This window comes from Salmo salar, chromosome ssa01, assembly GCF_905237065.1.
Source record: "Salmo salar chromosome ssa01, Ssal_v3.1, whole genome shotgun sequence".
Lineage (NCBI taxonomy): Eukaryota > Metazoa > Chordata > Actinopteri > Salmoniformes > Salmonidae > Salmo > Salmo salar.
The window spans coordinates 16465305-16479051 of record NC_059442.1 but is presented as its reverse complement, the minus strand read 5'-3'; positions in this window follow the sequence as shown (position 1 = coordinate 16479051).

The following is a 13747-nucleotide window of genomic DNA, read 5'->3' as shown; positions in this document are numbered from 1 at the left end:
GATGTCATCAGCCTCCCCCCTTGCTGAGGAGCAATAGAGAACAAAAGAGGAAAGGCCCACCCCTCCACTTGTGATGTCATGACTTACCTAGACCACCTATTGAGATGTACCTTTCGTTAAGTAAATCAGGTGTTAAAAGAGGTGTAAAGGAGACTGGAGTGCCACTTTGAAGTTAAGTAAAGAGCAGATTGGTGGGGTGGGAGGCAGGGGCGAAAATCTGATATCAACTTTGTAGGGGACAATTACATGAAATTTTCTCAAGAGCAATTCCTGAGGGGGACACCAAAAGTAGTGCTGTAACACATAGCCTACATTGTAATATGGTAAATGTATATTGAGGAACCAAAGAAATAAGGTGTTTGCCGTACTCCTAACGACCGGTACCCAAAACTACACAACTAATCACAACAGCAATACCATTGCCTTTAACAAATCTTGGTTCAGTCACCAGTTTAAGTTGAGAGTGGGGGTATCCATGGCATTTTCCAATTATGTTCCTATTTTACAAGTCAAAAAAATTGAGAACCTTTCATAATGTTGCCAAACAAAGACTCAACAAACTTACCTGACACTCCGTCTCTGCCAGTCTGTCCCTGCATATCTGTCCTCAACTCTGCTGTCTGTGTGCCATCTGTTGCCTGCTCTGCCTAATCACATCATTGTGAAACATTTCCATTAGAATTTCATTTCTTTCTTATGAACATTTTATCAACTAGTCTTTGAGATATTAGGCTACTAGGGTTCTTACTTTGCGTTTTGGTGTACTGAAAAATACTCTGATGTCCGTCTTTTATTTTTCTGCCATTTTTCTACCTGGCTGGCTGGCTACACACACACACAGTGTGTAGGTTATTTACAGTAGGAGATGGGCTTCTATCATCTTATCTTTTATCATTCTATTTGGGCTTCGATCTAAAAGGTAGCTAGCAAATGTGAAACGGATTAAAATGACAAGAGTTGACAGCTGTATGAGTTCACCATTTACACAACATATGCTGCAACCTTTTGTAATTTTAATAGTTTGTTTCATATTGGCTGGCTTCCAACAATAGCTGAATTTGCAAAGCTAGCGAGCACCAATTCCGTTTCAGTGGTGTTTGCTATAATCTTTGCTACCCGGGTTAAATAAAATAAATAAATAAAAGTTCCCTTGCGACAATTTAGCTTTTGCAACGAGACCATTAAATATATTTAAGACAATGGTAGAAGAGAGTGTAGTTCTGTTCAGTTTGGACTTCAGTTTATCGCTAACCTTATCACAGGGACTTTGAAGCACTAACTTACATCATCTGCATGCTGATTCTTGGAATAAATTGACGATAGCAAAGATTCCATCTTTGACGAGGCCACATAAATGGAATAGGTACTAGCTAGCTTAATAGTTAATATTTGCGCGCTAGCTCTGCATATTCAGCTAGTGTGTGTATGGATTAACCTCACGTCAGTTACGTTCATTGAGTGCCTTTCAGACAGTAGACACGACCTGTTACCTTGCCAACAAAGGAACTGGTAGTGGATCAAACCATTGTGAGGCAAAGGGTGGGGGGGTTGCAATCTTTTGAAACGTAAAAACGCGCTATTAAGTGTCTATAATCAGCACAATTGCTTTCATTGCGTATTATTAATATTATTTAAATTACATAGTTATGTTTCAGTGATATATTGGGGGGGACAAATCATATTTTTCCCAGGATGGGGGGGTCGTGTCCCCCCCGTCCCCCCCCCTGGATTTCCGCCCCTGGTGGGAGGAGGAGGGTGATTAATGGACTGACCCATTCACTCTAGCTGTTACACCACATGCAGTGATTAGGTCCATCTGCAAATCAGCATTTAGAACCAGAGAGTGAGGAAAAGTGTGTGTGTGAGAGAGAGAAATAAAGAAAGTGAGAGAGAGGGGGAGGACTGCTCATGAACACAATCAGTAAAACTGCCTTTTATTACAATGCCTTGTGCTCCTCTAGCTCCACAATGAAATAGGGTGCAGGCCAGGCAGCAGGCTGTTAGCCAGCCTGCCAGCTTAGTGGAGTCTGCCACTAGCACAGTCAGTGTAGTCAGCTCAGCTTTCCCCATTGAGACCGTGTCTGTGCCTCGATCTAGGTTGGGCAAAATTAAAGATGGCGGTGTTCGCTTTAGCAATCTCACTAGTATAAAGACCTCCTCCATTCCTGCCATTATTGAAAGAGATTGTGATACCTCACATCTCAAAATTGGGTTACTTAATGTTAGATCCCTCACTTCCAAGGCAGTTATAGTCAATGAACTAATCACTGATCATAATCTTGATGTGATTGGCCTGACTGAAACATGGCTTAAGCCTGATGAATTTACTGTGTTAAATGAGGCCTCACCTCCTGGTTACACTAGTGACCATACCCCCCGTGCATCCGGCAAAGGCGGAGGTGTTGCTAACATTTATGATAGCAAATTTGAATTTACAAAAAAAAAAACAATGACGTTTTCGTCTTTTGAGCTTCTAGTCATGAAATCTATGCAGCCTGCTCAATCACTTTTTATAGCTACTGTTTACAGGCATTCTGGGCTATATGCAGTGTTCCTCACTGAGTTCCCTGAATTCCTATCGGATCTTGTAGTCATAGCAGATAATATTCAAATTTTTGGTGACTTTAACATTCACATGGAAAAGCCCACAGACCAATTCCAAAAGGCTTTCGGAGCCATCATCGACTCAGTGGGTTTTGTCCAACATGTCTCTGGACCTACTCACTGCCACAATCATACTCTGGACCTAGTTTTGTCCCATGGAATAAATGTTGTGGATCTTAATGTTTTTCCTCATAATCCTGGATTATCCGACCACCATTTTATTGCGTTTGCAATTGCAACAAATAATCTGCTCAGACCCCAACCAAGGAGCATTAAAAGTCGTGCTATAAATTCTCAGACAACCCAAAGATTCCTTGATGCCCTTCCAGAATCCCTCTGCCTACCCAAGGACGTCAGAGGACAAAAATCAGTTAACCACCTAACCGAGGAACTCAATTTAATCTTGCGCAATACCCTAGATGCAGTTGCACCCCTAAAAACTAAAAACATCTGTCATAAGAAACTAGCTCCCTGGTATACAGAAAATACACGAGCTCTGAAGCAAGCTTCCAGAAAATTGGAACGGAAATAGCGCCACACCAAACTGGAAGTCTTCCGACTAGCTTGGAAAGACAGTACCGTGCACTATCGAAGAGCCCTCACTGCTGCTCGATCATCCTATTTTTCCAACTTAATTGAGGAAAATAAGAACAATCCGAAATTTCTTTTTGATACTGTCGCAAAGCTAACTAAAAAACAGTATTCGCAAATGGAGGATGGCTTTCACTTCAGCAGTAATAAATTTATGAACTTCTTTGAGGAAAAGATCATGATCATTAGAAAGCAAATTACGGACTCCTCTTTAAATCTGCGTATTCCTCCAAAGCTCCATTGTCCTGAGTCTGCACAACTCTGCCAGGACCTAGGATCAAGGGAGATACTAAAGTGTTTTAGTACTATATCTCTTGACACAATGATGAAAATAATCATGGCCTCTAAACCCTCAAGCTGCATACTGGACCCTATTCCAACTAAACTACTGAAAGAGCTGCTTCCTGTGCTCGGCCCTTCTATGTTGAACATAATAAACAGCTCTCTATCCACCGGATGTGTACCAAGCTCACAAAAAGTGGCAGTAATAAAGCCTCTCTTGAAAAAGCCGAATCTTGACCCAGAAATTATAAAAAACTATCGGCCTATATCGAATCTTCCATTCCTCTCAAACATTTTTGAAAAAGCTGTTGCGCAGCAACTCACTGCCTTCCTGAAGACAAACAATGTATACGAAACGCTTCAGTCTGGTTTTAGACCCCATCATAGCACTGAGACTGCACTTGTGAAGGTGGTAAATGACCTTTTAATGACGTCAGACCGAGGCTCTGCATCTGTCCTCGTGCTCCTAGATCTTAGTGCTGCTTTTGATACCATCGACCACCACATTCTTTTGGAGAGATTGGAAACCCAAATTGGTCTACATGGACAAGTTCTGGCCTGGTTTAGATCTTATCTGTCGGAAAGATATCAGTTTGTCTCTGTGAATGGTTTGTCCTCTGACAAATCAATTGTAAATTTCGGTGTTCCTCAAGGTTCCGTTTTAGGACCACTATTGTTTTCACTATATATTTTACCTCTTGGGGATGTCATTCGAAAACATAATGTTAAATTTCACTGCTATGCGGACGACACACAGCTGTACATTTCAATGAAACATGGTGAAGCCCCAAAACTGCCCTCGCTAGAAGCCTGTGTTTCAGACATAAGGAAGTGGATGGCTGCAAACTTTCTACTTTTAAACTCGGACAAAACAGAGATGCTTGTTCTAGGTCCCAAGAAACAAAGAGATCTTCTGTTGAATCTGACAATTAATCTGGATGGTTGTACAGTCGTCTCAAATAAAACTGTGAAGCACCTCGGCGTTACTCTGGACCCTGATCTCTCTTTTGAAGAACATATCAAGACTGTTTCAAGGACAGCTTTTTTCCATCTACGTAACATTGCAAAAATCAGAAACTTTCTGTCCAAAAATGATGCAGAAAAATTCATCCATGCTTTTGTTACTTCTAGGCTGGACTACTGCAATGCTCTACTTTCCGGCTACCCGGATGAAGCACTAAACAAACTTCAGTTAGTGCTAAATACGGCTGCTAGAATCCTGACTAGAACCCAAAAATTTGATCATATTACTCCAGTGCTAGCCTCCCTACATTGGCTTCCTGTTAAGGCAAGGGCTGGTTTCAAGGTTTTACTGCTAACCTACAAAGCATTACATGGGCTTGCTCCTACCTATCTTTCCGATTTGGTCCTGCCGTACATACCTACACGTACGCTACGGTCACAAGACGCAGGCCTCCTAATTGTCCCTAGAATTTCTAAGCAAACGGCTGGAGGTAGGGCTTTCTCCTATAGAGCTCCATTTTTATGGAATGGTCTGCCTACCCATGTGAGAGACGCAGACTCAGTCTCAACCTTTAAGTCTTTACTGAAGACTTATCTCTTCAGTAGGTCCTATGATTAAGTATAGTCTGGCCCAGGAGTGTGAAGGTGAACGGAAAGGCTGGAGCAACGAACCACCCTTGCTGTCTCTGCCTTGCCGGTTCCCCTCTCTCCACTGGGATTCTCTGCCTCTCACCCTATTACAGGGGCTGAGTCACTGGCTTACTGGTGTTCTTCCATGCCGTCCATGGGAGGGGTGCGTCACTTGAGTGGGTTGAGTCACTGACGTGGTCTTCCTGTCTGGGTTGGCGCCCCCCCCTTGGGTTGTGCCGTGGCGGAGATCTTTTTGGGCTATACTCGGCCTTGTCTTAGGACGGTAAGTTGGTTGTTGGAGACATCCCTCTAGTGGTGTGGGGGCTGTGCTTTGGCAAAGTGGGTGGGGTTATATCCTGCCTGTTTGGCCCTGTCCGGGGGTATCATCGGATGGGGCCACAGTGTCTTCTGATCCCTCCTGTCTCAGCCTCCAGTATTTATGCTGCAGTAGTTTATGTGTCGGGGGGCTAGGGTCAGTCTGTTACATCTGGAGTATTTCTCTTGTCTTATCCGGTGTCCTGTGTGAATTTAAATATGCTCTCTCTAATTCTCTCTTTCTTTCTTTCTCTTGGAGGACCTGAGCCCTAGGACCATGCCTCAGGACTACCTGGCATGATGACTCCTTGCTGTCCCCAGTCCACTTGGCCATGCTGCTGCTCCAGTTTCAACTGTTCTGCCTGCGGCTATGGAACCCTGACCTGTTCACCGGACGTGCTTGTTGCACCCTCGACAACTACTATGATTATTATTATTTGACCATGCTGGTCATTTATGAACATTTTAACATCTTGACCATGTTCTGTTATAATATCCACCCGGCACAGCCAGAAGAGGACTGGCCACCCCTCATAGCCTGGTTCCTCTCTAGGTTTCTTCCTAGGTTTTTGGCCTTTCTAGGGAGTTTTTCCTAGGGAGTTTTTCCTAGCCACCGTGCTTCTTTCACATGCATTGCTTGCTGTTTGGGGTTTTAGGCTGGGTTTCTGTACAGCACTTTGAGATATCAGCTGATGTATGAAGGGCTATATAAATAAATTTGATTTGATTTGATTTGCTCCTGGTTGTAGCCTAATCGAAGGGAATTACTGACCCCACTAAATGGAATTTATTTGTCCACAATATGTTTCAGGGGATTTTAACTTTAGATTAAATGTGAATGTTTTGAGTTGTTCTCTTTAGAAGAATGAAATACTTACAGTGAACCAGCCTCATAGAACAATCACATGGATGATTTTACAACGATCACTGTCTCATAGGAACAGGTGTTATTTAGAGGCATTCAAAAACAATGACCACAGTAAAACCAAGAGCCAGCTAATTCACTCCTTCACACACCTGGCTTTCTGCCCATGCATCGAAGAGCGTGTTGTGGCTCTATAATATGCACAATGGTCTGGTACTGAAGAATTCCAGAGCTCACATACACAGAGTGTACAAAACATTAGGATCACCTTTCTAATATTGAGTTGCAGCCCCTTTTGCCCTCAGAACAGCCTCAATTCGTCGGGGCATGGACTCTACAAGGTGACGAAAGCATTCCACAGAGATGCTGGCCCATGTTGACTCCAATGCTTTCCACAGTTGTGTCAAGTTGGCTGGATGTCCTTTGGGGACCATTCTTGACACACAGGAAACTGTTGAGTGTAAAAAACCCAGCAGCGTTGCAGTTCTTGACACACTCAAACCGGTGCGCCTGGCACCTACTACCATATCCCGTTCAAAGGCACTTAAATCTTTTGTCATTCACCCTCTGAATGGCAGACACACAATCCATGTCTCAATTGTCTCAAGTCTTAAAAATCCTTATTTACCTGTCTCCTCCCCTTCAACTACACTGATTGAAGTGAATTTAACAAGTGACATCAATAAGGGATCATATCTTTCACCTGAATTCACCTGGTCAGTCTATGTCAAGGAAACAGCAGGTGTTCCTAATGTTTATACAATCAATGTACATGATAAAGTGGGGGAATCCTTGTGCTGTGTGTGTGTGTGTGTGTGTGTGTGTGCTTGAATGCGTGTGTTCCCCGTGTGTGTGTGCTTGAATGCGTGTGTTCCCCAGTAGCACTACACTCCATTGGCTATGTGTAGAGGAAGGGTACAGATTCCAAACTTCAGAGATTTTTGCAATTCGTTCCAGTCATTGGCAGCAGAGAACTGGAAGGAAAGGCGGCCAAAGTAAGTGTTGCCTTTGGGGATGACCAGTGCAATATACCTGCTGGAGCGCGTGCTACGGGTGGGTGTTGCTATGGTGACCAGTGAGCTGAGATAAGGTGAGGCTTTACCTAGCAAAGACTTATAGATGACCTGGAGCCAGTGGGTTTGGCGACGGATATGTAGTGAGGGCCAGCCAACGAGAGCATACAGGTCGCAGTGGTGGGTAGTATATGGGGCTTTGGTGACAAAACGGATGGCACTGTGATAGACTACATCCAGTTTGCTGAGTAGAGTGTTGGGGGCTAATTTGTAAATTACATCGCCGAAGTCAAGGATCGGTAGGATAGTCAGTTTTACGAGGGTATGTTTGGCAGCATGAGTGAAGAAGGCTTTGTTTTGCGAAATAGGAAGCCGATTCTAGATTTAATTTTGGATTGGAGATGCTTAATGTGAGTCTGGAAGGAGAGTTTACAGTCTAACCAGACACCTAGGTATTTGTAGCTGTCCAAATATTCTAGGTCAGCACCATCCATAGTAGTGATGCTAGTCGGGCAGGAGGGTGCGGGCAGCAATCGGTTGAAGAGCATGCACTTAGTTTTACTAGCATTTAAAAGCAGTTGGAGGCCACGGAAGGAGTGTTGTACAGTGGGGGAAAAAAGTATTTGATCCCCTGCTGATTTTGTACGTTTGCCCACTTACAAGAAATGATCAGTCTATAATTTTAATGGTAGGTTTATTTGAACAGTGAGAGACAGAATAACAACAACAAAAATCCAGAAAAACGCATGTCAAAAATGTTATAAAATGATTTGCATTTTAATGAGGGAAATAAGTATTTGACCCCTCTGCAAAACATGACTTAGTACTTGGTGGCAAAACCCTTGTTGGCAATCACAGAGGTCAGACGTTTCTTGTAATTGGCCACCAGGTTTGCACACATCTCAGGAGGGATTTTGTTCTACTCCTCTTTGCAGATCTTCTCCAAGTCATTAAGGTTTCGAGGCTGACGTTTGGCAACTCGAACCTTCAGCTCCCTCCACAGATTCTTCTATGGGATTAAGGTCTGGAGACTGGCTAGGCCACTCCAGGACCTTAATGTGCTTCTTATTGAGCCACTCCTTTGTTGCGTTGGCCGTGTGTTTTGGGTCATTGTCATGCTGGAATACCCATCCACGACCCATTTTCAATGCCCTGGCTGAGGGAAGTAGGTTCTCACCCAAGATTTGACGGTACATGGCCCCATCCATCGTCCCTTTGATGCGGTGAAGTTGTCCTGTCCCCTTAGCAGAAAAACACCCCCAAAGCATAATGTTTCCACCTCCATGTTTGACGGTGGAGATGGTGTTCTTGGGGTCATAGGCAGCATTCCTCCTCCAAACACGGCGAGTTGAGTTGATGCCAAAGAGCTCCATTTTGGTCTCATCTGACCACAATACTTTCACCAGTTGTCCTCTGAGTCATTCAGATGTTCATTGGCAAACTTCAGACGGGCATGTATATGTATTCTTGAGCAGGGGGACCTTGCGGGCGCTGCAGTATTTCAGTCCTTCACGGCGTAGTGTGTTACCAATTGTTTTCTTGGTGACTATGGTCCCAGTTGCCTTGAGATCATTGACAAGATCCTCCCGTGTAGTTCTGGGCTGATTCCTCACCGTTCTCATGATCATTGCAACTCCATGAGGTGAGATCTTGCATGGAGCCCCAGGCCGAGGTATATTGACAGTTCTTTTGTGTTTCTTCCATTTGCGAATAATCGCACCAAATGTTGTCACCTTCTCACCAAGCTGCTTGGCGATGGTCTTGTAGCCCATTCCAGCCTTGTGTAGGTCTACAATCTTGTCCCTGACATCCTTGGAGAGCTCTTTGGTCTTGGCCATAGTGGAGAGTTTGGAATCTGATTGATTGATTGCTTCTGTGGACAGGTGTCTTTTTTACAGGTAACAAGCTGCGGTTAGGAGCACTGCCTTTAAGAGTGTGCTCCTAATCTCAGCTCGTTACCTGTATAAAAGACACCTGGGAGCCAGAAATCTTTCTGATTGAGAGGGGGTCAAATACTTATTTCCCTCATTAAAATTCAAATCAATTTATAACATTTTTGACATGCGTTTTTCTGGATATTTTTGTTGTTATTCTATCTCTCACTGTTCAAATAAACCTACCATTAAAATTATAGATGGATCCTTTCTTTGTCAGTGGGCAAACGTACAAAATCAGCAGGGGATCAAATACTTTTTTCCCCCACTGTATGGCGTTGAAGCTCGTTTGGAGGTTTGTTAACACAGTGTCCAAAGAAGGGCGGGATGTATACAGAACGCTGTCGTCTGCATAGAGGTGGATCAGAGAATCATCAGCAGCAAGAGTAACATCATTGATATATATACACTGCTCAAAAAAATAAAGGGAACACTTAAACAACACAATGTAACTCCAAGTCAATCACACTTCTGTGAAATCAAACTGTCCACTTAGGAAGCAACACTGATTGACAATAAATGTCACATGCTGTTGTGCAAATGGAATAGACAACAGGTGGAACTTATAGGCAATTAGCAAGACACCCCCAATAAAGGAGTGGTTCTGCAGGTGGGGACCACAGACAACTTCTCAGTTCCTATGCTTCCTGGCTGATGTTTTGGTCACTTTTGAATGCTGGCGGTGCTTTCACTCTAGTGGTAGCATGAGACGGAGTCTACAACCGACACAAGTGGCTCAGGTAGTGCAGCTCATCCAGGATGGCACATCAATGCGAGCTGTGGCAAGAAGGTTTGCTGTGTCTGTCAGCGTAGTGTCCAGAGCATGGAGGCGCTACCAGGAGACAGGCCAGTACATCAGGAGACGTGGAGGAGGCCGTAGGAGGGCAACAACCCAGCAGCAGGACCGCTACCTCCGCCTTTGTGCAAGGAGGAGCAGGAGAAGCAATGCCAGAGCCCTGCAAAATGACCTCCAGCAGGCCACAAATGTGCATGTGTCTGCTCAAACGGTCAGAAACAGACTCCATGAGGGTGGTATGAGGGCCCGACGTCCACAGGTGGGGGTTGTGCTGACAGCCGAACACCGTGCAGGACATTTGGCATTTGCCAGAGAACACCAAGATTGGCAAATTCGCCACTGGCACCCTGTGCTGTTCACAGATGAAAGCAGGTTCACACTGAGCACGTGACAGACGTGACAGAGTCTGGAGACGCCGTGGAGAACCTTCTGCTGCCTGCAACATCCTCCAGCAAGTCCGGTTTGGCGGTGGGTCAGTCATGGTGTGGGGTGACATTTCTTTGGGGGGCCGCACAGCCCTCCATGTGCTCGCCAGAGGTAGCCTGACTGCCATTAGGTACCGAGATGAGATCCTCAGACCCCTTGTGAGACCATATGCTGGTGCGGTTGGCCCTGGGTTCCTCCTAATGCAAGACAATGCTAGACCTCATGTGGCTGGAGTGTGTCAGCAGTTCCTGCAAGAGGAAGGCATTGATGCTATGGACTGGCCCGCCCGTTCCCCAGACCTGAATCCAATTGAGCACATCTGGGACATCATGTCTCGCTCCATCCACCAACGCCACGTTGCACCACAGACTGTCCAGGAGTTGGCGGATGCTTTAGTCCAGGTCTGGGAGGAGATCCCTCAGGAGACCATTCGCCACCTCATCAGGAGCATGCCCAGGCGTTGTAGGGAGGTCATACAGGCACGTGGAGGCCACACACACTACTGAGCCTCATTTTGACTTGTTTTAAGGACATTACATCAAAGTTGGATCAGCCTGTAGTGTGGTTTTCCACTTTAATTTTGAGTGTGACTCCAAATCCAGACCTCCATGGGTTGATAAATTGGATTTCCATTGATTATTTTTGTGTGATTTTGTTGTCAGCACATTCAACTATGTAAAGAAAAAAGTATTTAATAAGATTATTTCTTTCATGCAGATCTAGGATGTGTTGTTTAAGTGTTCCCTTTATTTTTTTGAGCAGTATATATATATATATACAGAGAAAAGAGTCGGCCCGAGAATTGAACCCTGTGGCACCCCCATAGAGACTGCCAGAGGTTCGGACAACAGGCCCTCCGATTTGACACACTGAACTCTATCTGAGAAGTAGTTAGTGAACCAGGCGAGGCAGTCATTTGAGAAGCAAAGGCTATTGAGTCTGCCGATAAGAATGTGGTGATTGACAGAGTCAAAAACCTTGGCCAGGTCGATGAAGACGGCTGCACAGTACTGTCTTTTATCGATGGCGGTTATGATATCGTTTAGGACCTTGAGCGTGGCAGAGGTGCACCCATGACCAGCTCCGAAACCAGATTGCATAGTAGAGAAGGTACGGTGGGATTCGAAATGGTCGTGATCTGTTTGCTTCAGAACAAAAGGCCCTGGATCTTGTGACTGGGTCATAACCTGGCCTTGGGTATTATCTTCACAAGGGACATACCTTTTAACTAATTATTCACCATAGATTTAAGTGACAACTCTTCATTTACATAATATGGCCTCTGACTTGATTGTCACCTGAGGCAATTAGCATAATATCCATTTTGATGTGTGCAGCGGCCATATATCTCCATAAAACCGGAGTGAATTAACCCGAGCTAACCCTTCATCATATGTTGCGTGTGTGTGTACCTGCGTGTTTGCATCTGTATGTGTGCACGTGTGTGTGTGTGGGGGGGCGATGTGGAGAAGCCTACTAGACTGTTATCAAGCTGAAGGGATGATGTCCAATAGGCAGAATCCCAGCAGCTCAATAAGGACTATAGAGCAGAACCGTTAAGTACAGTATCATGTTCATAGTCATGGTACACTTTGTATAAGAGCTATTGAAGATTGAAAGACCCCCCCCAAGAAAAATATAAACATTTCTACAAAAAAGCTATTGAAGATTGAAAGCCCCCCCAAGAAAAAATATAATCATTACTACAAAAAAAGCTATTGAAGATTGAAAACCCCCCCAAGAAAAATGTAAACATTTCTACAAAAAAACGCTATTCAAGATTGAAAGCTTTATTGTTTTATTCTTCTAAATTTTAACAACAAAAAAAAACCCTGTGGATTTTTCACCATCCTCCCCTGATTCAGAATATATCATGTTCATAGTCATGACATGCTTTGTGTAAGATCTATTGAAGTTTGATATCAGCAGAAAATAAAATAATCAAAATGTCAACACACAAAAAAACAGTGGATTTGTGTCCTTCCTCCCGATTCAGAATTAATCATTTTTATAGTCATGGCACGTGTTGTGTAAGAGCTATTGAAGATTGAAATCATAAATCGTATTTATTTTTCACACAAAAAAAGGTGTGGGTTGTTCTCCATCCACCCCTGATTCAGAATATACCATCTTCATAGTCATGGCATTCAGTCATGTGTGTAGTGGTGCTTGGAGAAGTGGGTACCCTCAAATATTTTCAAAAACATTTACAAAACGCCCAGCGAAGCAAAGGTGCCCGGTGTGAAAGATTCGATGGGAAACAGTGACGTACACTCTGAATTATCTAAAATGATACATCCCATAGTGGTCTTTCACAGTCAGGCCAACTCAAGCTGTACTGTGAAACTAAGCTAATAGTAGTCCTACCATTGAAGCAGATAAATGTAAAAAAGCTTTCACTCTCAAAGTTACACTTTTTTAACAGAAAAAAACAACAAAATTGTATGTTTTAAGTCCATGACAATGCTTAAACCACATCAGGAGACCACTTTTGATGTCTGGAGAAATGTAGATTGTTTGTGTAGTTAATTGACGTGTGTAGGCATCTAGCACTGTTGTTTGGTTAACAGTGTTTCTGTAACACATGAGATGGAGTTTGCAAAATAAATGGCTAAGCTACCGGATTGATGCAAATAATCATGTCACTGACAGATCGGTGTAGGTTACTTTGTAGCTACGGTAGTTAACATTTAATAGAGAAGGTTTTTGGGAAAGCCTTTCCATCTACCAGAAAATGGTTAGGCCTATCATTGGCATTGCTATATTTTTCTATTCCTTAATTGTTTGAAACCTGAACATTTTACTTGATATGAGGCATGTCTTACCTTACTTGAAAGTAGCCTATAGACAAAATCCCACCATAGAAACATGGAGGAAAATATTTGTAGAAAGACTTACTCATATGCTTTCTCCTATTCTATTGATTTTCTTTCAACTTTCTTTCATTGTCTAGCAGCCAAAGGTATTATCATAGTCATTTTAGCAACCCATGATAGTAGTTGCATATTTCAATCTGCCCTCTTTCAAAATTTCGAACGGATATTTCCATCTCTGTCCATGAAACCCGGTGCACATTTTAGAACAGCGTTTTCCTGCAAATTGCATTTTGGAACGTTCACGCAAAAGCCCACTGCTGTCTGTATATTGCTGCGCCTAAAATGTGAAGAAATAATAGTTTATCAACGTTTAAGCTAAACGTTCTGATCTGTTCAATCAGCCTTATAAATTGAAACGGAGGATACCTCCACTACACTACTTTGGTACGCATCAGTGGGGATTAAGAAGTGAGTACATGCAAATGCCCACGGGAATAGTAAGTGGGTATATG